The 26,320-nt window shown below is 38.7% G+C and overlaps 1 pseudogene; it reads right to left on the bottom strand.

The window, feature by feature from the left end:
• Positions 1–1,109: 1,109 nt before the first annotated feature.
• On the bottom strand, positions 1,110–1,689 carry LOC112868140 (large ribosomal subunit protein uL6 pseudogene; annotated as a pseudogene).
• Between the last annotated feature and the right edge of the window lie 24,631 nt (positions 1,690–26,320).

Raw genomic sequence — 26,320 nt, 5'->3', positions numbered from 1 at the left:
TGCTGGTAACAGAGAACCCGAGGCGGGGCTCGAAATCACAAACTGTGAGAACATGACCTAAGCTGAAGTTGGATGCCTGACAGACTGAACCACCCAGGTGCCCCGTCTGAAAATGTTTTAAATCGAATTCATTTCCTTCCATCTGCCATTGCAGCTTGCCCTCCCCTTGCCTTCCCCTGGTATTTAGCTCCACTTGATAGCCCTTCAAATTAGACGTTATAATTAATTTTCTGGCATGATGCAATCAATGCCTTTTAGATATATTCAAACGTTTAACAATGTCTTTGCTATCGTTTTCCATGCACTTTATATGTGTTCTTTTTGATAGCTCTTATGTTGAGAGCTATCTAACTCAGTGGTTTTTCCCACACGGGTATTTTAGCAGTGGTTTCTATCTGAAAGTGTCTTTGATTTTCATGGTAAGGTGTTGTAACAGCATATCTTGGCTTTTTGTTTCTGTTAAAGTATTTAATTGCTATTTATTTGTATATAATCTCTATGTTTAGGGTTGCTTTTATGACATACTCTTTGTCTTTGGTGTTCTGAAAGCTCCTTATTCTCTATATATTTTTAAATTTCTCACGTTAGATTGTGTGCTTACTAAAACTAAAGCTTCATATGGATTCTGGAAAATTCTCACATACTATATTTTTTTTAAATATTACTTTTCCCAATCTCTCCTCCTCTCTGGGATTTCTGGTGGAAATATGTTGGGATTCCTCATCTTTTTTATGCTGTCTTTTAAGTTGTCTTTCATAATGTCATTTTTTTCCCTCAAATCAATATTTATTGCATCTTTAAAATATCACAAATAAGGGGCACCTGGGTGACTCAGTCAGTTACGCTCTGACTTTGGCTCCAGTCATGATCTCACAGTTCATGAGTTGGAGCCCCGTGTCGGGCTCTATCCTGACAGCTCAGAGCCTGGAACCAGCCTCCAGTTCTGTGTCTCCCTCTCTTTCTGCCCTTCCACTGCTCACACTCTGTTTCTCTCTCTCTCTCTCTCTCAAAAATAAACAAACGTTAAAAAAATTTTAATAAAAATTTTAAATATCACAAATAAGTCTGAAAAATCATCCAGCATCTTGCTGTTTCTGTAGCTGGCCAACTTAGATCTTATTCATCTGTTGACCTGTTCCTTTTTCAGAAGCATAGATACCATCTACAAATTTTCTGATATCCTTGTTTTTAACTGTTGTGTCTTGCTGATACCAAGTTCAATATGATACAGGTGCAACTGAAGCAATCCTTCAAGAATTAATTCATCTTTCTGGACTTGAGATAGTGAACAAACAACACCTGGCTTTATCCAAACCCTGCGGGTGTCTTTTCACCCAAGGAATTTTGGATTCCAGCAAGAGAAGCATTCTCCTGAATAACAACGTTGATGGGGAAGTGAGCATACACAGACCTCATCTTGTAACAGAAGCCCAGAGTAATGCCCTTGACCCTGTTCTATACATGACTACTGATAGAGCAAACAGTAGCCAGTTCTTTCTGATTTCCCCACCGTTTATCAACTTGGAGCCTTTTCTTTTGCTTTCCAATGGGACTGAGTTCTACATTGATGTGATTGAAGTCCCTTCACAGGGTTCCTCTGGGATCCTTCACATTAACACTGCATCCCTTCAGGGTGACATCGACATTTTCTGGAATGTGGACAGTCTGATTGCTGAGAGTGGTCTTCATTCTCACAGTAGATGTGGCCAAAAGAGTCATACTGTCATCTTTTAGTCCTTCATTGCATCAGGACAAATTCCAATGTATACAGTTTAATTAACTCTGCTTTTTCTCATATTAATGTATTCTACAGCTTTACACATAATTTATTTTTTTCCTTTTATTCTTTTTATTTCCAGCCTTGGTTTTATTTTTAAAAATGACTTTTTGCACTAGGCATCTATTTATGTTGTTCCCCCACCACTTTTATATCTTTAATGATTTTAAACTTATTTTTATAAAGACATATTATAAATTATTATTTAAAGACAATAATTCCTTGACGATTTACTTTTTTCAGGATGTGGTATCACGTGTCTCTTGCTTACGGTAGATTATTTCCTTCCAGGGTTTATAATTTTTGTAAGTTTATTTATTTATTTTGAGAGAGAGAGAGAGAGAGAGACGGACCACACACAGGTGCACCAGCGGGGGAAGGGCAGAGAGAGAGAGGGAGAGAGGGAGAATTTCAGGAGCATCTGCTGGCAGTGCAAAGCCATCTCACGAACCCTGAGATCACGACCTGAGCTAAAATCAAGAGTCGGATGCTTAACCAGCTGAGCCAGCCGCGTGCCCCTAGGGTTTGTAATTTGAAGTTGTGAGTTCATCTTTGTCAAGGCTTTATCTGTGGAACAGCACCAAATCTAGTGACTTGGTTATAACCCTCTCACCGAAGTAGCATCACAATATTGTACCCATACTTTATGCTAATATTTAAGGCAAGGGATTCCAAGACCACAAGGTTTTCCCTACCCAAAGATGTATTAGTTTGCCAGGGTGACCATGACGAAGTACCACAAACTGTGGCTCCAATGAGATATTAAGACCTCACCATCTTAATTTGGAGGGAGATACAAATCAGCTCATAACAACCACATATTGGTTATCCATTTTATTTTAGCTTGCCATTTCTTTCTTTTTTAAAAAAAATTTTTAATGTTTTTTTTTATTATTATTTATTTTTGAGACAGAGAGAGACAGAGCATGAGCAGGGGAGGGGCAGAGAGAGAGGGAGACACAGAATCCAAAACAGGCTCCAGGCTCTGAGCTGTCAGCACAGAGCCCGACACGGGGCTCGAACACACAGATTGTGAGATCATGACCTGAGCCGAAGTCGGATGCTCAACTGACTGAGCCACCCAGGCACCCCTAGTTTGCCATTTCAATGATATATTCTTCAAGAATTTGGTGCTAATGGGTTTCATTTCCAAATCAGTCTAGTGTTTCCCCTTAAGCCTCATACCCTATCTCTAGATGTGCATTGGCCATACAGCTCCGACATTCCCAAGATTACACATTATTTTCATACACGAGAAAGGTTTTAATACTTTAGGTTTCATTCCCTCTTTATTGTTTGGGTCCTTGGAATTCCTCTTATTTTTATGAGCTCCATTGTAATATGAAAGTATGTCGCTTATGTTTTCTGTTATAGTAAAAGTGGAGGAGGAAAGAAAGTTTCAGGGAGGCTTTTAAGTACATAATCTGCTATAATCCCACAACCTGAAAGCCAAGGGATTTTTTGCTCATGATTTAGCATTTATAAAGGGAAGTCCACTTATTTAAAGGAACAAACTCATGAACTTTTAAGGAGTTTTGATAATCTCCAATGAAAATTAAATGGGATAAGGTGACTGAAAAGCTTTCTCCATTCTCAATTTTGGTAGACTGGGTGACACTGAGCTGAGGTAACAAGAAAGATAATTTTTCTGTTTTACGATTCAGAGAGCTATAAATGTAACAGGAAGAATTTATTTTCATTACTTAATGAAATATGTAGATCAACCAGGCACCAATTACAGTCTAAAAAAATTATCAGAGCAGAAAAGATAAAAATCATGTGTTGTGTTTTTGAAAGTATTTCACTTGTTGAAATAAGCCATACAGAGAAAGACAGATACCATATGGTTTCACTCTTACGTGGATCCTGAGAAACTTAACAGAAACCCATGGGGGAGGGGAAGGAAAAAAAAAGAGGTTAGAGTGGAAGAGAGCCAAAGCATAAGAGACAAACTGAGGGTTGATGGGGGTGGGGGTAGGGAGGGGAGGGTGGGTGATGGGTATTGAGGAGGGCACCTTTTGGGATGAGCACTGGGTGTTGTATGGAAACCAATTTGACAATAAACTTCATATATTGAAAAAAAATAAAAGTATTTCACTTGTTAAAAGGCTTGTTTTCTTTCTCTCATCATGGGACACATAGCTAGCAAAATACACATCTGTCTGTCATCCTCACGGACTGCCACATGTCAGATCAGGTGTTCCCTTTGACATTCATCAGCCTGCTCTGCAATCCCAGGTAGTTGTTTTTCATATTTTCTCCTTTAATTTTTTTTTAATGTTTATATTTATTTTTGAGACAGAAAGAGACAGAGCACAAGAGGGAAAGGGGCAGAGACAGAGGGAGACACAGAATCCGAAGCAGGCTCCAGTCTCTGAGCTGTCAGCCCAGAGCTCTCAGTGTGGGACTCAAATTCGTCAACCACGAGATCATGACCCGAGCCCAAGTCCGAAGCTCAACCGACCGAGCCACCCAGGAGCCCCAGATATTTTCTCCATTTTTTGAGTGGTGTTCATTTTCCCCACAGTCATTCTCATTGTCCTGCTCCAAAGCCCAGCAATCTCTTCTTGCTCCAAATTCCCAGGTGTTAATTATATTGTTCTCTATTATTTTTCCATATTAATTTATCTTTAAATCCAGATCATAAGGCACATGATGGATCTACTCAGTGCACATAGTTCATCTTAAATATTAGATACTCAACGTTTTAAGCTGAATTGTATTATTTTGAATTATGCATGTGTTTCCGGAGTAATCGTGCCATTGAATGGACTGATGACTCTCCAGGGAAAAGGACGTATGGATGTTTGAGCCTTGGACTATCCAAAATATCACCTCAAACAATAGCCTGGGATTTTGTATTCATGGAATTATACTGTATTCTAATAAAGATTTTTTTTTCTTAACTCTTTACAACTAGAATCAAAGTTCTTCCAGAGAGATTATTTTGTATATTTAAATTTATATATGCGGGGCACCTGAGTGTCTCAGTCCGTTAAGCAACTGACTTGCTTTCAGCTCAGGTCATTACATCACTTCATGAGATCAAGCCCCGCGTTGGGCTGTGCGCTGACGGCTTCGAGCCTACTTGGGCTTTTCTCTCCCTCTCTCTCTGCCTCTATCCTGATCTCTCTCTCCTTCTCTCTTTCAGAATAAATAAACTTAAAAAAACATATATGCAATTTTTGCAAATAATGAATGCTTAGTAATGCTCATGATTTTATAGTCACGGAAGGTTTCTTGTATTTATGAATAAGGAAGCAATTTCTTATCTAGATGATGGCAAATAGGTTACCGACCCTTTGATACTATTAGAATGTATAGAGTAATGATTCTGACATGTGTTCTTATGTGTAGACTTACAATTGTGCCTGATACACTGGGCATACCTTGTATGTGCTTGCCATTATTGTTTAACTTCCATTTGTGCAATACCCAGCTGTATGTACCCCATCCCCTCATGTCTGTCAGGTTAAGAATCCCTGCAGTCAAAAGAATTCACTGGACTTGCAACAAAACTTTGGAGAAACTCCACGTTGGTCAGGCGCGCCACATAAGTTTTGAGTCAGATTTGGATTTAGGGCTGAGATCAAAGGGAAAAAAATGACAGAAATTATTGAACGCTGGAGGTATTAATTGGCAACCATGTCTTTCCAACCTGCTGCTTTTCTGAAGTTAAGTGTTTAGCAACATGCCCTCCATTTTCCCATGCTTGCAAATAGTGTTGGTGTGACCAGCACTATATAAACCGCAAATATGATAAAATTATGGGGCAACTGAGGTTCAGTTGGTTAAGCATCCAACTTCGGCTCATGATCTCAGGGTCATGATCTCAGGGTTCATGAGTTGGAGCCCCACATTGGGCTCTGCACTGATGGTGCAAAGCCTGCTTGGGATTCTCTCTCTCTGACCCTCCCCTCCGCCTCTCTCTCAAAATGAATGAGAAATTAAAAATATATTATAAAAGTATGATTATAAAACACAAATTATTTCTCAAAATTTCTCCAACTTTTCTGATTCCACTATTCCTAGAACCTGAAAGATATTGTTGTATATTATCTTTACTAGAAACAGGTGATCATTGGTTTCCTAAGTAAAGTTTCTACTTTTAAATAAAGTGCAACTGCTATTCAACTATTAGAAATAAAAAAAGAAAAATGTATTCACAAACTAATTCTATACAAGTTTATCTTCCTGAAGAACAAACTTCCATTTGCTAACAAATAATTTAGTTGAAATCTATAGAGTTTATCAGGTCAATGACCTGTCTAGATTTTAAGTGCTTATATATATTGTGAAAAGATTACTGACTATACATTATAATGACGTAGATTTGGGCTTGGCAGTTTTCTGAAGATCAAACATTTCTTTGACTTTTTTTTTTTCAAATTGCAGTTTTTGTTGGAATTACCTTTAAATGTGAGATTGTATATGAAATTGACATATGCATTCTATTCACAACGACTTAAGAAAGAAGATAAACTTTAGTGGTCATGTTTTCATCCATGAGCATTTGAACAATCCCTGGAAAAATCTATTCCATGTGCCATAATTAAAATTAAAGGAACTTATTATGGTCTACTTTAAGTTTCACCTGAAGAAATTAATAAAACTCATTGAAAAATCCCAATTTGGAATATAGAAATATTTTAATATTGACTTCTTGAAGTGAGGTTTTATTCTATATATAACTGCTATTCTTATACTCAGTTGTGTCAATCATTATTATTTGGAAACATAAAGGAAATGAAACTCAGTTATACCATACTCTTATTAGGCCATTTAATTTTGTAATCTTGGTAACATTAAAAAAAAATGACCCAATTGAAATCTTGATTATGTGATAGACATTTTCAACACCTGGATGTCCTAATACGTTTTATAATGCTGCTTCTCTCTTCTACATCAATTCCAAATTCAATAACATTATAACCACCTGAAGATTTAACATTTTAGGCTACCATTCATGTTTTAGCATAGTTTAATAGAATTAAGATTCTTTGCACTGGTGTATATTTAATATCTGTTTTACAGTCTATATGTGATCAAAATATCAATGCATCAAAGTAGTGGCTTTACAATTAATCTACTATAATTACGTCTAGAGATATAGCCTAATAAAACAGAGTTAGGGAAAAGAAGCACATAAAGGAGGGCGACAATTTACTTCCAGTAATATGGTCTGGCGATGAGTATCAATCCTACTACTGAGCAAGATAAAATGTCTTTAGAACTAATAAAATAGAAAACAATTACCAGGGGACGCCTGGGTGGCTCAGTCGATAAGCGTCTGACTTCGGCTCAGGTCATGATCCCACGGTTCGTGGGTTTGAGTCCCGTGTCTGGCTCTGTGTTGACAGCTCAGAGCCTGGAGCCTGCTTCCAATTCTTCGTCTCTCTCTGCCCCTCCCCAGCTTGCACTCTCTCTCTCTCTCCCCCTCAAAAATGAATAAACAATAAACAAATTAAAGAAAAAAAGAAAACAATTATCAGGACAAAATCTAAGAGAAGGCAAGGACCCCAAAATTGGAAACCTGGAATTAAACCCAAGTTACCCTGAGAACACTTACTGAAGCAGAAGCAGAAGCAGAAGCAGAGGAAGAAGAAGAAGAAGAAGAAGAAGAAGAAGAAGAAAAACTATGAGACTGAGCGAGTGTGTAGCCAGCTTCATGTGGAGAAAGGAGTAAAAATGCACATCAGGGACCACGCCCATTTTGCGTTGATGTTGGAATTATCTGACACCTGTTGCAATCAGCTATGTTTCAGGTCAGACAGTAAAACTTAAAATCTTAGCAGAAATTTAGACGAGCTGGCATCAGTCGATTTGGGGAAAGCTAAAAACCTTTTTACAACTACAATTAAAACGAATAGACTCAAGAATTCACTTAGTGGAATTTAGGGCTTTCAGTAACTAAGACAGCTAAAGCGTTAATTAGTTAACCATTGAAAGAAGCGAGAAGGAATGTTTCAGATGGCTTGAGCTAGAACCACAGTGATAGAAAATGTCAAAGTGAGTGTGGCAGCTGAAACAACTCAATGAGGAGGTCTAATATCATGTGATCAGTACAGTAGAGAAAGGGAAACTGCAGAGGCAAAATTTGAGGGGAGGAGGGCTGAGGACTTGCCAGACTTGATAAAAGCTGCCAATCCATGCATTCCAAAGTAGCAGTGAATCGCAAAGAGGATAAATAAAAAAATTCTCACCTGGACAGATTCAAACTGTGAAATTAGGGAACAATGTGTTTAAATTCTGGAGGGAAAACAAAACAAAACAAAACAAAACAACAAAGAATGATTACCACGTATTTCCGGATAGCGGTCATGGACAGACCACCTGACAAGGTATCTTGGGGGTTTCTGGGGCTTTATGTATGATTCCTTAATTTTGGTAATTGATCTAGGAGCCCTTTCATTATAATAATTGTACATCATTTTAATGTCTATGTTTTTAAGAATGTATTCTTTAGGGCAGCTTTTGTTTCACAGCAAAGTTGAGAAGAAGATACAGGCATTTTTTCATAACCTTCCTGACCTCACATATGCATAGCCTTCCCCACCACTGACGTCCCCCACACAGTACATTTATGATACGTTTATTATAATTTATTATAATAAATGCATTTATCATAATACATGAATTTATTATAATAGATTAACTTAAGCCAGCAAATCATTAACATCAAAGTCCATAGTTTACTTCTGAGTACACTCTTGGTGTTGTGCATTTTATGGGTTTGGACAGATGTATAATAATGTATATCTATTGTTAAGTATTATACAGAGTATTTTCACTGCCCTAAAAATCCTCTCTACTTCATCTATTTATTCGGCCCATCCTCTCCCCTAACCATGGTGATCACTGATCATTTTAACTTTCTCTACAATTTCTTTCCATAATATTACAGATTTGGAATCATATAGTATGTAGCAGATCGGCCTCTTTCACTTACTGATATTCATTGAAGATTCTTCTGTGCCTCTTTATGCTAGATAGCTCATTTCTTTTTTTTAATTTTATTTATTTATTTTGAGAGAGAGAGAGAGAGAGGTGGAGAGAATCCCACGCAGGCCCCATGCTCTCAGCATGGAGACCAATGCAGGGTTCGAACCCATGAACTGTGAGATCATGACCTGAGCCGAAAACAAGAGTCAGATGCTTAACCGACTGAGCTACCCAAGCGCCCACTCATTTCTTTTTGTCACCGAATAGTATTTCATTGTCTGGCTGGAACACGGTTTATTTATCGACTCACCTGCTGGAAAATCTCTTGGTTGCTTTCCAGTTTTGACAATCATAATACACATCCATGTGCAGATTCTTGTGTGAACATGTTTCCAATTCATTTGGATAAATACCAAGGAATGTGACTGCAGGGTCATGAGGTAAAAGTATTTAATTTTGTGAGAAACGGCCACAATGTCTTCCGAAGTGTCTTGCTATCATTCCCAGCAGCAGTGAATGGGAGTTTCTGTTACTCCCATCCTCACCAGCATTTGGTGTTGTCAGTCTTTTGGATTTTAGCCATTTTAATAAATGTCCAGTAGATTCTCATTGTTTTTTTTTAATTTGCATTTCCTGATGACATGAAATATGAGTGTCTTCTCAGATGTCTCCATGTCATTGGTTTATCTTTACTGGTGAAGTGTTAAGATCATTGGCCTATTTTTTAAATTGGCTTGTTTGTTTTCTTATTGTTGAAGTCTAAGAGTCCTTTGCTTATTTTGGATAACAGTCTTTTATCAGATATCATTTTTGCAAATATTTGATGCTAGTCTATGGTTGTTTTCGTATTCTCTTGGGAGTGTCTTTCATAAAGCAGAAATGTTTAGTTTTTATGAAGTCCAGTTTATGAATGTTTTTCTTTCCTGGATCAGGCTTTAGGTGCTGTATGTAAAAAGTCATCAGCAAATCCAAGGTCATCCAGATTTTCTCCTCTTTTATCTTCTGGGAGCTTTATAGTTTTGCAGTTTACTGTTTAGGTTTGTAATCCATGTTGAGCTAATTTCCGTGGAGGCCATGAAGTTCATGTTTAGATTTTTTTTTTTTTCATGTGGAAATGCAGTTGTTCCAACCCCACTTGTTGAAAGGCTACTTTCGCTCTCTTGGGTTCTCTGTGCCTCTTCTTGAAAGATCAGTTAACAGTGTATAAGGGGGTCTATTTCAAAGTTCTCTATTCTGTTCCATTGATTTATTTGTGTATTGATTTACTGTCAATACTTTACTGTCTTAATTACCATCTTCATCACCCATCATATGCATGACTTCTATTACACACAGACTTACACACACACCACAGAACCTCATAAAAAAACAAAAGAGGGGTGCCTGGGGGGCTCAGTCAGTTACACATCTGACCTCGGCTCAGGTCATGATCTCATGGTTTGTGGGTTCGAGCCCTGCGTCAGGCTCTATGCTTACAGCTCGGAGCCTGGAGCCTGCTTCAGATTCTGTGTCTCCCTCTCTCTCTGCCCCTCCTCTGCTCATGCTCTGTCTCTCAGAAATAAATAAACATTAAAAAGTGTTTTTTTTAAGAAATGGACCTATAAACCAATGAAAAAAAAAGAAGAAGAAAAATATAAGTGGTCAGCACCCAAAGAAAGGAAAATCATGGATCAGTTAAAAATAATCTCAAAGGAGATCATTGAATAAAAATTTAACCAAAATTAAGGAGATTTGAGATTAGCACAAAATTGTTTTCTGAACCAAAATGAAACATGGTTTTCTAAATAAATAATTTACTAAGTACTCGGGACATAAGTTCAAAGAGGAGACTGGATTAAGTGACTTGGAAGAAAAAAATGGAAGAAATTTGTCAGAAGGAAACCATCAGGGAAAAGATAAGGGACTTGCCTTCAAATATGTCTAGAAGACTTAACATGAAAATAATGGGAATTTCGGGGGGGAGAAAAAAGAACAGATTGGAGACTGTTAATAATTAAACAAAGTAAATAAGTCATAGAATATTTTCCTTCGCTGAAAAAATACCTCGATCTGTACATTGTATTCAGGGAGAGACTAATGAGAAATGTTATGCTCTCACTTATTCTTATAAAATTTTCAATATCTAAGAAAAAAATAAAACACAAAATTAAAAACAGGGGAAATACACACTCTAGGGTTTTTTTTGCACTTTTATTAGAAAATCATTGACATACGCCACTGTAAAGTTGAGACGTGCAGCATGATGGTTTGATTTACATACGTTGTGAAATGATTACAATAGGTTCAGCTAACATCCATTTTCTCGTATAGATACACACAAAAAAAAAAAAAAAAGAAGAAGGAGGAAGAGGAAAAGAAAAAAAAAGGGAAGAAAACTTCTCCTCATACTGAGAAGTCTTAAGATTTACTCTCAGACCACTTTCATATATGTCACAGAGCAAACTTAGCTATGGCCGTCATGTTGTATGTTACACTGGTCTTGTGTATAACATTCAAGGAACAAAGCTAGATTAATAACTATCATAGTCCACTGTGAGTAAAGTACTTCTATCATGCAATATAACATATATACTAGTTATCATGCTTCAGAGGAGAAGAAAAACACTGTGTTCGTGATAAAAAATAAAGTATCTTGTTTATTCAATTTAAATGAATTGTGGTGGAACTGGGCAATGTAAGTATAGACTCTGGATTCTTACAGCCAAAAGGGCATTTACTGCTCATACTGAGATACTAATTAATTTGAACTAAGTCACCTGATTAAAAACGACGAAAAGGCTGAAAAAATTTAGTTTGGTGATATTAAATTAGTATGGCTGTATTAAATTAGAATAGTGGTATTAAAATGGCACATGACCTGAAAAAAAAAAAAAAAAAAAAAAGGAAGCTCAAGAAGAAGCTAGCTTTTGGGTCCACGTTCAAATAAAGGAAAAGGAAGCTGAGAAGGTGGGAAGTGAAGGAAACATTTTGCACCTGGGACGTGACAGAGAGAATAGGATGTCAGGGCCACCAAGGTCATGGTAACTGGCCACAACCTAACCACAATCCGGGTAACTCCAACAACCCAAACCTTTATTTAGGGGCCCAAATGGTTAAACCCTCGAGTTAAGAGATTACATGAAATAAACTAAAACAGAGGCAAGTCAGTGTAATGTGAAGAATAAATGGTTGAGAATTCTCCAAAAGTTATTAAATAAATAGATTTAAAACAAAATCTGTAAACTGAGAAGGGAAAAAAAATGCAAACAAAATTTCAATTAAGTAGATGCCAGGAAAACTGCTTAAAAGAAAGTAACAAAAAGAAAATCATTAATGCAGGCAGAGGGTAAAAAGAACTTCATTTAAATAGAGCAACAACATTTTGTTTTGGCACATATCTCAAGAGCATCAATGGATGTCAAGAAATAATAGAATGACACTTTTTTTTCCCAAATGTTTTTAATGTTTTATTTATTTTTGAGACAGAGAGAGACAGAGCATGAGCAGGGGAGGGGCAGAGAGAGGGAGACACAGAATCCGAAACAGGCTCCAGGTTCTGAGTGGTCAGCCCCAAGCCCGACACGGGGCTCGAACTCAGACTGTGAGATCATGACCTGAGCTGCAGTTAGACGGTTAACCAACTGAGCCACCCAGGCGCCCCTGGAATGAGGCTTTTAAACTACAGAAAGAAACTTGCTCTGGGCTCAGAATTCTGTAGCCAGAAGGAAACATTTCTCAGCAGGGAAATTGAATGTCACGAAAACAAGGACAAGTATGGAAGCAACACCTCTAGGATGGAAGAGAACTCAAGAGAGGGCTCACCAGGAGACAGTGCCGAGAAGGACCCAATCGCCCACGTGCATTCCTAAGTAGCCTTATCACACCTGGGAACCGCAGAGCATCTAACAGAGCAGATGTCAGCATCTAGGAAGCCCATTTCACCTCTTGGCTTGAGCCTTCGTGCTGCCTGGGAGGAAAGCATCGCCCCTTCCCTGTCAGAATTCCACAGCAGTGTGTTAGGGCAGAACGTCGCTCCTTCCTAGCAGCTAGGCTTTCAGGTGGAGGGCTAACCACAAATCCCTCCTCGGCTATCATCAGAAGCTTTCATTGCCAAGGTTTGCGGATACAACTATGTGACCTAACAGCGCTAGGATTCACATCAGCATTCATGGTTACTAAAGCCACTCCCCTCGCCCCACCACCCAACGTGTTGGAGTAGCTTGGGTCTAAGATTGAGCTGGACAAAGATTGAAGCCCTCACGCTGGGCCTCAGCCAGTTTCCATGGAGATTTTGCAGAAGTAAATTCCTTTCTGGGACTCCAGCCTACCCAAGATCTGTGTTGGACAAATAAATAAATAAATAAATAATAATAAAAAAAGTCACATACCTCTTGGGGCGCCTGGGTGGCTCAGTCAGTTGAGGGTCTGACTTCGGCTCAGGTCATGATCTGGCGGTTCTGAGTTCGAGCCCCACATCGGGCTCTGTGCCGAGAGCTCAGAGCCTGGAGCCTGCTTTGGATTCTGTGTCTCCTTCTCTCTGTCCCTCCTCCACTCATGCTCTGTCTGTCTCAAAAATAAATAAATGTTAAAAAATATTTTAAAAAAATCACATACCTCTCAGTGAAATAAATACATTTGCAGAAGAAAAGACCTGAGAGAATGTGTCACTAGCGAAACTGCAATAAAGAAAGAAAGAAAACAAAACAAAACAAACACTAAAGGGTATTACTGGTAAAGAAGGAAAATTATTCTAAGTGCTGGCTCAGAAATGCAGGAAGGTGGGGCCCCCGGGGGGCTCAGTGGGTTAAGCACCTGACTTCAGCTCAGGTCATGATCTCACGATTTGTGGGTTCAAGCCCCACATTGAGCTCTGTGCTGATGGCTCGCAGCCTGGAGGCTGCTTCGTATCCTGTGTCTCCCTCTCTCTCCGCCCCTGCCCCACTTGCTCGCTCTCTGTCTCAAAATAAATAAACATTTAAAAAAAATGCAGGAAGGAATAAAGAGACATTAAAAAAGAGTAAAAAACAATCTGTGTTACTCGAATTAGTATTGCCTTAATAAGAGAGTAATAATGGGGCGTCTGGGTGGCTCAGTCAGTTAAGCATTCAACCCTTGATTTCGGCTCAGGTCATGATCTCGTGGTTCATGGAATCGAGCCCCATCTTGGGCGCTGTGCTGACAGTGTAGAGCTTGCTTGGGATTCTCTCTCTCCCTCTCTCTCTCTGTCCCTCCCCTGCTCTCTCACATGTGCATGCTTTCTCTCTATCTCAGAATGAATAAACGAAAAGAAAAAGAAAAAAATAGTAATGATAATACCTTGTGAGGTTTTTTAACATACATAAAATTAAAATAGGTAACCACAATAACAAGTAAGTCAGGGCAAAGTGCGCTGGTAAAAATGTGTTTTTAGAAGAACAGATCCATAAATTCACTGGAAGCATAACATACAAATTCATTGATGGTACAGTTGTAATCCCAGGGTTTCTCACTAAAGAAAATAAAATAATGTATGCTTAATAAGGAAATAGGTCTGAAAATGGATAAAACATAATGCTGAAAAGTAAGAAAAGTAATATAAAATTGTGAAGACAGATAGATAGATCAGGGATAATAAGCAAATGACCCAGTGTTTCAATTAAAAGGCGAAAGTTGGCTGACTGTCAAAATTCTACTGTATACTTAGAAAAAAGTCAACAGTGTGGTCAAAATGTTCAAAGTAAAAAGATAAAAAACACCAATTAAAAGGAAGTTTGTGTAGCTTTATAAACATTAACTACATTAGACTATGAATATTACTAGAGATATAGAGGAAGTTTTTTACGATAAAATGGTCAATTCAATGGGAAGATGTAAGAGTTCTTAATGTGGATGCTTTTAATAATATGACCTCAAAAGTTATATAGCTAAAAGTAAGGGACTAAACGTAAAAATAAGATATCCACAGGGCCACCTGGGTGGCTGACTCTGTTGAGCATCTGACTTTGGCTCGGATCATGGCTCAGATCATGGTCTCACAGTTCGTGGGTTCAAGACCTGTGTTGGGCTCTGTGCTGACAGCTCGGAGCCTGGAGCCTGCTTTGGATTCTGTGTTTCCCTCTCTCTCTGTCCCTCCCCTGCTTGTTCTCTCTCTCTTTCTCTCTCTCTCTCTCTGTCTCTCTCAAAAATAAATGAATAAAAACATTAACAAAAAGAATAAAAAGTCCACAATCATAATGGGAGATTTTAAGATATGATCTCTATTAGTGGACAAAACAATACCAATAATATGCAGTAAAGCAGTAAACTTGCTAGAAATTTGGACAACACAATTAAACATGAATGGTTTGGTGTTTATAGCACACTGAACTCAAGAACTAGATAACACACAATATTTTGCAAGTTCAGATGGAAAGTTCATAAAAGTTGATTTTACACAGAAGTCAGTGAAGTATACAGAGTAATTTATTTACTTGCCATTTAATTAAGCTATACATCAATTGAAAACACCAGCAAAAAAGGATGTAAACCCCTTATGTTGGAAATTAAGCAACCCATGGGCCAAGAAGAGAGTGTATTTGAAATTAGAATATATACTGAAAGTGATTTAATAAGAATAGTGTATATACAAACACTGATATAGCATGTATCAGAAAGAATATTATGAATATCTGTGGTCTAAAAATTTTTTCTGGAAGTTAACAGTACAATGGCAAATTTGGTACAAAACAAAAGGAAAATATAAAATACAAGCAGAAATTAGTGAAAGAAACCTGTAGTGGTATAGCTCTTCACTTTAATTTGTAAAATGTTATCTGCCAGTTAAATCTCAATAAAGCTGGAAAAGAGCTAATAAAAAATAACTAAGATGCTTTTAAAGTACACGCTGGAGGTCATTTTCCTACAAGTTATTATGACATATTTTTAATCAGTAATGATTTTAAACTCTCACCACAAAAATACTTATGACATTTAATATATGACTTGTATGATATATATATATGTATATATATATATTCCACCCTATTTATGTAAATATCATTCTTTTTTTGTTTGAGCTTTTGTTTTGCATATGTATGTGTGTGGCTGTATATGTATATATATTTTTACATATATATGTAGAAACAGAGAGGTAGTACACATATAATATCACAATTTTTAGGATTAAAATGAAATTTATATTAATAAAATTATACATAGAAAAGTATAAACTTTTAATGAAGGGATGAAACAAGGTCTGAACCAATAGGCATGCCTTTCATATTCTAGAATGGGTTGAATTAATATAATAAAAATTCCACTTCCCTAAAAACTAATATATCCAACAGCATGCTAGGAAATGGCTTTTTCCATCTTATTTCAACTTGGGTGCCCATCTGACACAGATAAATGAAGGAGTACGAAACCCAACTTCCTCAACGTGCAGCTCATACAAAGAGAAAGAGTGAAAACCTGTTGTGCACTTACTGGGGCGCTCAGATAAAGATTGCAAAAATGTTCAAGTCTTGGATATTGGTAGAAAGATTTCTTCTGGTAACAGCATCGAATCACCTTTCATCCCATATACTGACAAGGCCTATCTTCTGTCACTAAGATTGCCAGGCAATCCCTTTCGGAGATGGAGAGGCAATCCCTTTTGGATCATGCAGATGGCTTAGGAAAAAAGATAGCACTATGGAAAACTACTCAGCATAAATGAAACGAAAAGGAGCTATAAACCAGCCTAAATGCCATGGTTCACATGTCACAAACCTTGCAACGGTGTAGGTGCAGAGACGTGCTTGAGGGCAAGGATGGGTTCCCCCCATCCTCAGGGAGCCTGATGACAGTGGAGGAGCGATCAGCCAGCATTTGCAACTGCATTAGCCAAAGCGGGCCTCCTGGGACTGGGTCATCTGTGGCATTTGTGTGGCATTGGGGTCGGGGACGGCCCCCAGAAAAACGTGGCAGAGTAGCTCTTCCCTGAGCAATAATTAGAGGGTAGGCAAATTAACAGAATCACGAAGGGTCAATCCAAGGCAAGGAAAGAGGCCGTATGCCAGGACTAAGAGAGATGATGGTGCTATCAAAGGCTAAAAGTAGTTGGGGTTTTCTACGGGGCAGAAAGAGAACAGAGAGTGAGGTGTGCTGGGGTCGGATCACAGAATGGGGAGAATTGGAAAGTGTCTGTGTGTGACTATTTCCTGAGTTTTTGGTGTATGACGACATATTTTTTGATCTGACTGATTTTTAAAAGGACCCTGTGTTCCAATATTAAGGTAATGATCCGAGTTCTTCAGAACAAGCTACTTCGGTCGGTCGTGTAACTCTTTCCAAACAACAGACAAAAAACGGTTTCACGGTTAGACACGGGCCTGTGCGGGTTTTGGTGTTGCCGTTGCTTGTTTTGATTTGGGGTTTTCCCTGGAAGAATCTAGTTATCACTATTCCGAAACAGGTTGTCTACTTGCAATAGAAGGAAGCCAGTTAAACATGAGGATTTGACACCTTTGCGGAAAGAGAGAGACCTGGGAGACTATAGAAGAACGTGGCCCAAAGAGTTCACAGGGAGGAGCCTTCCTCCTGGAGGAAGGAGGCTCCTTCCTTCCTTCGTTCCTTCCTTCCTTCGATGATTGGGCTTCTGATATAAAGCCCTGGAGCTGCTGTCACTCAGAGAAACACCAAATCCAGCAGGGAAAACTCCCAACCCCCCAGGGGAATCCTCACAAATGACGGGGTTTCCTCCGGGGAGATAAGTGCATTCACTCACCCTGGCGAGTTAAGCAATGAGGGAGCAACCTCCACAACGCACCTGAATTACAGAGAGCACCTCCCATGTGGCACCAGTGCAAGGCGTGCGTGCAAGAGCTGGAGTGTGTGTTGGGAGCCCAGGAAGGTGAAAGAGACACAGGCTGAGGTCCCGGCAGCCCTGAGAAGTGACAGGGCAGCTCTTCCTAACGGCACGCTATGACACAGTACCTGAAGTCCACATCGATTGCCAGGAAAATGATGGGTTTGAAAACGTACCAGTAGAAAACGGTATATTTGGTTCACACTGCAAAGAAAAGGATCTCCTAGTAAATTGCCAGCGTCTGGAGCAGAGCCTACAAGCCGATGTCAGCCTGCCTTAAGAGATTTGTACGGGAATGTTCATAGCACCATGATTCGCCGCAGCCAAAAAGCAGGGGGATTCCAATGCCCGTCAGCTGATGGATGGAAAATTATGACCTGTTCCACCCACACCGCAGAGTGTTTCTCAGCTGTATGAAGGAAGGGGTGTTGACGCAGGCTACAACATGGATAAATCTTGAAAACATTTTGCTAAGTGGAAGAAGCTCGTCCCAAGAGACCACGGGCTATATGATTCCATGTGCATTAAATATCCAGTAGAGGTAAATCTGTACAGACAGCAAATACATTAGAGGTCTCCAGGGGCTGGGAACAGAGGAGAAGGAGGTGTGACTGCTGGTGGGCATTGAATTTTAGATATTGTTAGGGCGAGGGCTTGGTGAAAATATTCCCAAATAAAATAGTGGCGATGGTTACAAAATGCAAGGAATGGATCGAGACCATTGAATTACATACCTTAAATGGATGGATTTTGTGGTAAGTGAATTGTATCTCAACAAATCTGTTACGAAAAGCAACGTAGGAAGAATTTAAAAAAAAAAAAAAAACACTTGCCAGACATGGGAAATAGAAGATTATAGGAAAGTGTACGATCACTTTTATGACTTGACAATTATACCACCCCCAGTGGTAAATAAAAAAAAAAAAAAAAATTATCTGTGAAAAATAAAAGCCCAGCCTTCTATTTATAACAAGGGCAAGGAGGTGATTTGGATAAACCTTCAAATGAATACAGTTCAGAAAACCCGATAAGGGTGTTTCAAAATATCATGTCCTTGAAAACAGTGAAGAGTGCCAAACTATGAAGAAACTACCGAGCTAAGAAATGAAACCCTGAGGACAACACTTAATCCCCATTTAACCTTGGGTTCAGTATGTAACTCTTCTATGAATGGAAGGGCAAATAAGTGAAAATAGAAAAGCCTGGGGCCCCCAGGTGGCTCAATCGGTTGAGCATCCAACTTTGGCTCAGGTCATGATCTCATAGTTCATGAGTTCAAGCCCCGCATCTGGCCATCTGCTGTCAGTGCAGAGCCCCCTCTGGCTCCTGGTCCCCCTCTCTGAGCCTGTCCCCCCCGCCCCTGCCTCTCTCCAAAGTAAATAAACCTTAAAAAAATGATAATATCAAGTGTTGGTCAGTAATATAGCAACAATATCTCTGGTGGGAGTGCAAACTGGGAAAGCCAGGTTGAAAAAGAACTGTAAGAGTGACAGCAATACTTAGAAACCTAACAAACATAATTATGAGAAAAGAACTAAACACAGAACACTGCATACATGTATAGTGTTATGTAAGAAGTTGGTGAGACAAATGTTGAAAAATACAAGCAACTATTCATAGAAACAGTTTCAGATAGGGTCGCCTCTGTCACACGAAACTGCAGACAGCTTTGCTTGCTATGAATATTTTATAGGGAGGGAAGCAAACAGTGTTCACCAACAGGAAATTTTCAAAACCGAAAGTGGTTACAAAGCTGAGCTGTCAGCAGTCACAGGTCAGGGTACAAAGCATGTGTGAGGCCCCCCTTGTTGTGTGACACTTACTGGAAGCTCCCCTCCCTCGCTGAGCAGCAGGCTTACCGGGCTGTAGCTGTTGGACTTGGGGACCATGATGTCATGCTGACTCGAAGAAAGAGAAAGTTCTGTTTCAGATCAGAGTCCGCATTTCGGGGGAGTCAGGACAGTGCAAGTTTCAGTTACGTGGGGATGGGGGTTTAGCCTAGAGGAATTTTTAACCCGTGGCCTCTTTTCTGGTTTCTCTTTAACACTGTTATTATAGTAGAAGAAGAATCTACACGTTCATACTGATTACCTTCGTGGTGGATCATTAAGATTCACTTTAATCATAATTAATAGTATGTCTAAATTTACACACACATTACTTACCATGTGTGCACACTTTTCTGTCTATATTATAATTTACATTAAGAAACTGAATGCCCCATCTCAGTATATATTGGAGCATCTGCCAAGCTTTTTGATTTATTTATTTATTTTTTTTTTGAGAGAGAGAGAGAGAGAGAGAGAGAGAGAGAGAGAGAGCTGGGGAGGGGTGGAGAGAGAGGGAGACACCAAATCCGAAGCAGACTCCAGACTGAGCTGTCAGTACAGAGCCATTCGTGGGGCTCGAACTCACGAACTGTGAGATCATGATACGGGCCAAATTCCTATCTGAGCCAAAGTCCGATGCTTAACCACCTGAGTCACCCAGATGCCCCCCAAGTTTCTTAGTTCCTTGAATCTCGCAACTGCTGTCTTTCCACACGGGGTGGGACCTTGAGCGGTCGACTCAATTTTGGCTTATTGTCCCAAGCTGATTCGCACAGAATTGTGAGTTGGGAGATGAGTCCCTTTGACACCAGAGAGCTGACCGGTAGGGGAGGGACAGCATTCTGATCAGTAAAATAAGGCACCTTGGCCTTATTCAGGTGTTTCAGCTCTTACTTGGATTCTGTGAATCATCTCAGTAACCTTATAGTAAATTTCATGTTGTTTTCATACACAAAAATTTAAAATATAAGAACAATCTACCAGCCCCACCAAAAAATCTTAAAGGAGCTGGATGCAGCGAATTGTTTAGAATGAAATTGTTTTACTGATATTTATATGGTCAACTATAATATGTGATTGTATTCATTTTAGATACTCCTCTTTTAGTACAAGAAACCATTAAAAACTTCCAATTATGTATTGACATAACAAAGATCTAAATTTGGCGTATGCGCTATTTATCATTCTACCCTTAATTAGCCAAGATTGAATGTGTTCTTAATTTCGGAAAAAATTACCTTGGATGTTAGTAAATTTTTGATAAAATTTAATGAACATATATGTTAAACCCAAATGTGCCAGATTTCTTTTCTTTATATGCATTATACCCATTTCACTTTTTTGTTTTTTAAGTTTATTTATTTATTTTGAGAGAGAGATGCAGAGAGCGTGAGCAGGGAGGAGCAGAGAGAGAGGGAGAGAGGGAGTTCCAAGTAATCCCAGAATCCTTTGAGAGTGTGGAGCCCAACAAAGGGCTCGATCTCAGGAAAACTTGATCCTTGATACGATGACCTCAGCAGAAATCAAGAGTCAGATGCTTAACTGATACAGGCACGCGGGCACCTCTATACTCATTTTATAAGGGATATCTGACATGTTGATTATATCACTCAAGAATACGATATTCATGCTTACATAAATTATCAATAAATTTACCTAGCATAACTTCGGGATTTGTTCAAACTAAACTTTATTGACTACTTTTATTCTAATGAGAAAATATTTAATTTATAACACAGAGAACATGCTGAGTTGCACAGGAGCGGAATCTCTTGGTCACAGACCAAGAAGATTCAAGGGTACATAACATGCTGAATCATAGCATTTAGTTGAATCGTATAGTTTAGTTTTCAAAGTGTTACATTATTCAAGAGAAGAATATACTACAGAAAATTTTGAGTGACAACATTAGATTAAATTGTAATTGCATAAATATTCCATCATCGTTAATATAACATAATGTTCAGCGCTCATCAGCAAAATATTTTTTTTTTTAAATCTGATTAGTCAGAACTGATGACTTAATGAGTTGGAGTGGAGAGCACTTACTGTCTGCTTTCTTTTCGATGGACGTTCCAATGATCAAAGATTATCTTAAAATCTAGTAGTAAGAAAACACAGTGGGGAATCCGTTGTGCTTCCAGTATACCAAAATGAGAGGTAAAATGTTTTACTCATGGATGATTTGTCTTAGGAGGTAAGACTCTATCTTTAATACACTTATATCATATATTCAGGTATATTCATCGATATACAAGCAGGCTATTCATTGATAATGTAGCCATAAGGACTTCAACACTTTCGTATTTTGTTTCAAAATTACATCAGCAAATTGAAATCTTGCTTTTCTTTCCATAGGTTAACAGTAACGAGGGTTTGCCAAACCTCCACTAATACAGTGATGAAATTCTAAGACATTCCTTTTAATTGTTGTGCCATTTACTTTTAGAACACTGCTCTTTATAATCAATTAAAATATATATCCTCCCAATTTCAAATTGTATATTTTGTTCTATTCCATTGGACTACACAGGCAAAATGCATTCTTTCACACACATGAGTTTTCTCTTATCTTTTGAAATGATTTTCTCACGTGTGACACATTACAGTTAATTTATGAAATTTTGTGCCTGCCTCACTTTTTTAATTCTCTCTTTATCCTCATTATTCTTCACTAAATAGAATTTAATTTGCTGGCATTGTTTGTTATTTTTTAAGTTTCTTTCTATGTATTTTTTCCCATCTCTCTGTGCTCTCAGACAATGCAAAGGGCTTTACCGTGTTTGTGTAACACAGTAATATGTGCAGGGAAAGGTCAATTTTCCTAGGTTGCAGAAAACCTATCTAAACCTAAGTCTTCCCTCATACCTCACTTCTCCTATCCCACCTTGACAGAAATAGTCACTGTCTCATGCATCACATACATAAAAGCCAGGAAAGGAATTTTGCTGACTCAGCACACCCAATTTCATAGCACCCTCCTGACCTCATGTTTCGTGTTATCTGACTCTGCCATCAGATATTGCCGTCACAGCCACTCTATGGTTATTCTTTCAGAATTTTGGTGCCTGTCCTTCCCTCGTTCTGAGTTTTGTTGATATTTAAGACACATCATGGTTTAGGTAGACTATCTTCTAATTCATGCTACAGATGCCTGGAACTTCTTAATCCCTAAGACATTTATCTGTACTTGACTTTAACTAACCACTTATCCCCAAGATGCCACTCCAGACCTAAAAATCACACACACAAGAAGACATTTAATCTAAAGTATCTCAGCTGGCATGCTTCTCTCTATGTCCACAATTTCTGTCCATTGGATTTTCTTGCATCTTCTGTACAAATTCATTTGTCTTTTAACGTTGTCTTTTGCCTAATCTCTTGATAGTTCTATTTTCTTCCCAATCTCTAAGCAACTTCTTCCTTCTCTTACTTTTAAAGATTTATTATTGCAGGGACACCTGTGTGGCTCAGTTGGTTGGACGTCAGATTCTTGATCTTGGCTCAGATCGTGATCTCAAGGCCCGCATCAGGCTCTGCATTGATGGCACGGAGCCTGCTTGGGATGGTCTCTCCTTCTCTCTTCCCCTCTCCTTCTTGTTCTGTCTCTCTCTCTCTCTCTCTCTCTCAAAATAAACTTCAAAAAAATAAACGTATTATTGCAGTATAGTTGGCATGGGATGTTATATAAGTCCCAGCGTACAACTTAGTGATGTGACAATTCCATACCTTACTCAGTGCTCACCATAACGAATGTAGTCAGCATCTGTCACTATGCAACATTATTATCATATTATTAATTATATTCCTTATGCTGTATTCTTCATCTCCATGACTTATTTGTTTTATAGTTGGAAGTTTGTATCTCTTAATCCTTTTCACCTAGTTCGCTATCCCCACCTACCTCTTGTCTAGCAACCACTGCTTTGCTTTCTGTATTTATCTCTTACATCTTTTTCCCTGGATGGTATACTATAGTGGTCTTACCTAATTTTCTTTTCTTTTCCTTTGTACGACTATCATTCCAAAATAGCACCCCAGCAAAAGCATGACTTTAATTACATTACTGGGGAATGCTATTGTCTAATTTCTTCCTTTTACACTCAGATTACTGAAAAGTACTGAGAATAGGACACATCATGTCCATTAATTTCAGGGACTCCAAATTCAGCTAGATCATCTGTACTGCTGACCATCTTTGATTTGTTTTGTTGTTAGTATTCTCAGAAAGCTGAGATAACAGGGCAACCAATTATCTAGGTAGTGAAAATGAGTGCCTCTAAGGAGAGGCGTCAACACTGATCCACGTGGGGATGAACCCAAGAGGAAGACTGCTATTCAGGCAACTATGTAGAATTCAGCTACTTAAAAAAAAAAAAAATGCTGAGTGTGAGTGAGCATGAGAGACCCTCAGGGAGCTGCAGGAGAAAATGGTGTTTTCTTCTATTCGTTGACTCTTCTGAATGGACCTTCACAGCATACTCACAACAAAATACTGGAGAAAGACTGGAGAAAGCTTTCTTAAATGTTGAAAGTCTAGAAGAAAAGAGCAGATGTCTTAGTGAGAAAAGTGATACATCTGATTCGCACTCTTCTTGTGTATGGATCAAAAGTCTTAATTTTCAGGGGAAGAGAAACAAACCTATCATTCCTAGAACTAAAGAAGAGAATAGTAAAACATACAACAACGAACTACCTCTACCTTTGGATGACGAAAAGAACACTGACATTGTAATAAACATATACCATTAGAGGCGCCTGGGTGGCTGGCTCAGTTGGTTGAGCGTCCGACTTCGGCTCAGGTCATGATCTCACAGTTCGTGGGTTTGAGCCCCACCTCGGGCTCTGTGCTGACAGCTGAGAGCCTGGAGCCTATTTCAGATTCTGTGTCTCCCTCTCTCTGTGCCTCTCTCTGGCTTGTGCTCTCTCTCTCTCCAAAATAGATAAACATTAAAAACAACAACAACAACATATAACCATTAGAGATACCCAACCATTTGAGGAGGGTTAAGATTGTTGAAAAAGTCCTTCTTCCAAGACGCAAAGCCCATTCACACTCCCTTCAAAGGTGTAATAGGAGAAAAGCCATGTTTGTTTCCAGACATAAACACACACATTCTGTTTCAACCAAAAATTTTCAGAAAGACACAAACACAAGGAGGCAAATGAAAAGAAAATGTGCTGTCAATTGACAAAATGATCAAGAGGATTTGACTCAGATCTGACCCAGATGTTGGAACTATCAACCAGAGAGTTAAGAAGAGTTGTGAGTAATATATTAAAGATGCTAGGAGAAAAGATGTGGAAAATTGCACCAAAGAGAGGGAAAGAGATAAATGAAAGTGCCAGATGAAAAAGCAAATTGCTTACACATGAAGAATACCTTAGGCGTGCTCATCAATAAATTCTTGTTGGACTAGATACTTGGACTATCTAAAAATAGTTTAGATCAATAAGAAATGTTGGGGGTGCCAGGGTGGCTAACTTGGTTGAGTATTTGATGCTTGATTTTGGTTCAGGTTATGATCACAGGGTCATGGGATTCAGCCCCATGTCAAGCTCTGTGCTGTGTGTAGAGCCTGCTTAAGATTCTCTTTCTCTTTGTCTGCTCCTCTCCCCCACTCATGCTCTCTTTTTCTCTCTAAAATTAAAATAAAAAAAAAACCCAGAAAACAATAAAAAAAAATTTGGGTGAGCAGGGAAGGGGCAAAGAGAGAGAGGGAGAGAGAGAAGGGACAGAGAGAGAGGGAGAGAGTGAATCCCAAGCAGGCTCTGTGCTGTCAGTGCAGAGCCCTGACGTGGGGTTGCATCTCAGGAACTGTGAGATCATTGCCTGAGCTGAAATCGAGTCAGATGTTTAACCAACTGAGCCATCCAGATGCCCATCGAGTGATCTTTTTAAAACAGATTTATTGAAGGCTAATGTGTGTATCATAAAAGCCACCTGTTTTAAGTATATACTAAGCCTTTTTGTCAATTTACAGAGCTGTGCAAATATCACAAAAATCAATTTTATTGCATTTCTATCACCCTACAAAAATTCCTTATACCAATTTGCAGTTATCTATCTATCTATCTATCTATCTATTTGGCATGTATTTATCTATCATATATCTTATCTATCTTTCTGCCTATGTATCTTTATGTTATTACAAACTGTTTTTTATTAATTTTTATTTATTTTATTGTGCACATGCCATGTAAAAGTTACTTAAAATCTCATGTTTACCTTATTGTCCTTCATCTTAATACAATTTCCCTGTGTCTATTCTTGCTCTCTATATGAATACACACGCATACACACACACACACTCACACACTCACACACACAGATAGATGGAATCTAAAAACATTATAAATAGAATCAGATTGAGTGACCTAATCAAGAAACAACATGTGTATACCTACGTGCGCTGTAAAAGTAAGTGAAGAGACTCATGCAGAAATTCAAATGACTGCCATTTGGAAAGTCAGGGGTAGAGGAAAGGTGAATCTTAAAACATAAAAGCTGAATTCAGTTGAAGACCTTTTTATGCAGACCCAAAAGCTTCATAAGCCGCTGCATCAAGGATGAGAAATTAAGTCTGAACACGACAAATATTAAACCAATGAATACTAGGGCTCAGCGTCTCCATAATGTAGTCATGTCACCTGGGTTTATTCCAATTAAGGACACTAGCTTCCTGAATAGGTGAGCATTCCAACTTATTTTTAGGTGTGACAGATGGAAACAAAGCTTCAGGATAAAGAAGGCACGTTTGTGATCATGTTAATGGGTAAACCAGCAACAGATGTGCTCTGTGGGGATGTGCTAACTCCCCCAAAGATTAAACTTGCTGGCAGAGAAATTCTCATCTACGGAATTTCCAGGGGTGGTCCCACATTCATCCTGACCCAGAGGTGCCTTCGCAGTGAGAGGGTCAAAGCCCGAGAATGGGTCCTCTCCCTGAATCTGCAATAAAAGAAGCAGGAATAAAATCACAAAAT

This window comes from Puma concolor, chromosome D3 (assembly GCF_028749965.1).
Source record: "Puma concolor isolate L17-30 chromosome D3, mPumCon1.1.hap2, whole genome shotgun sequence".
Taxonomy (NCBI): Eukaryota; Metazoa; Chordata; class Mammalia; order Carnivora; family Felidae; genus Puma; species Puma concolor.
This window is presented reverse-complemented; position numbering and strand designations above follow the sequence as displayed.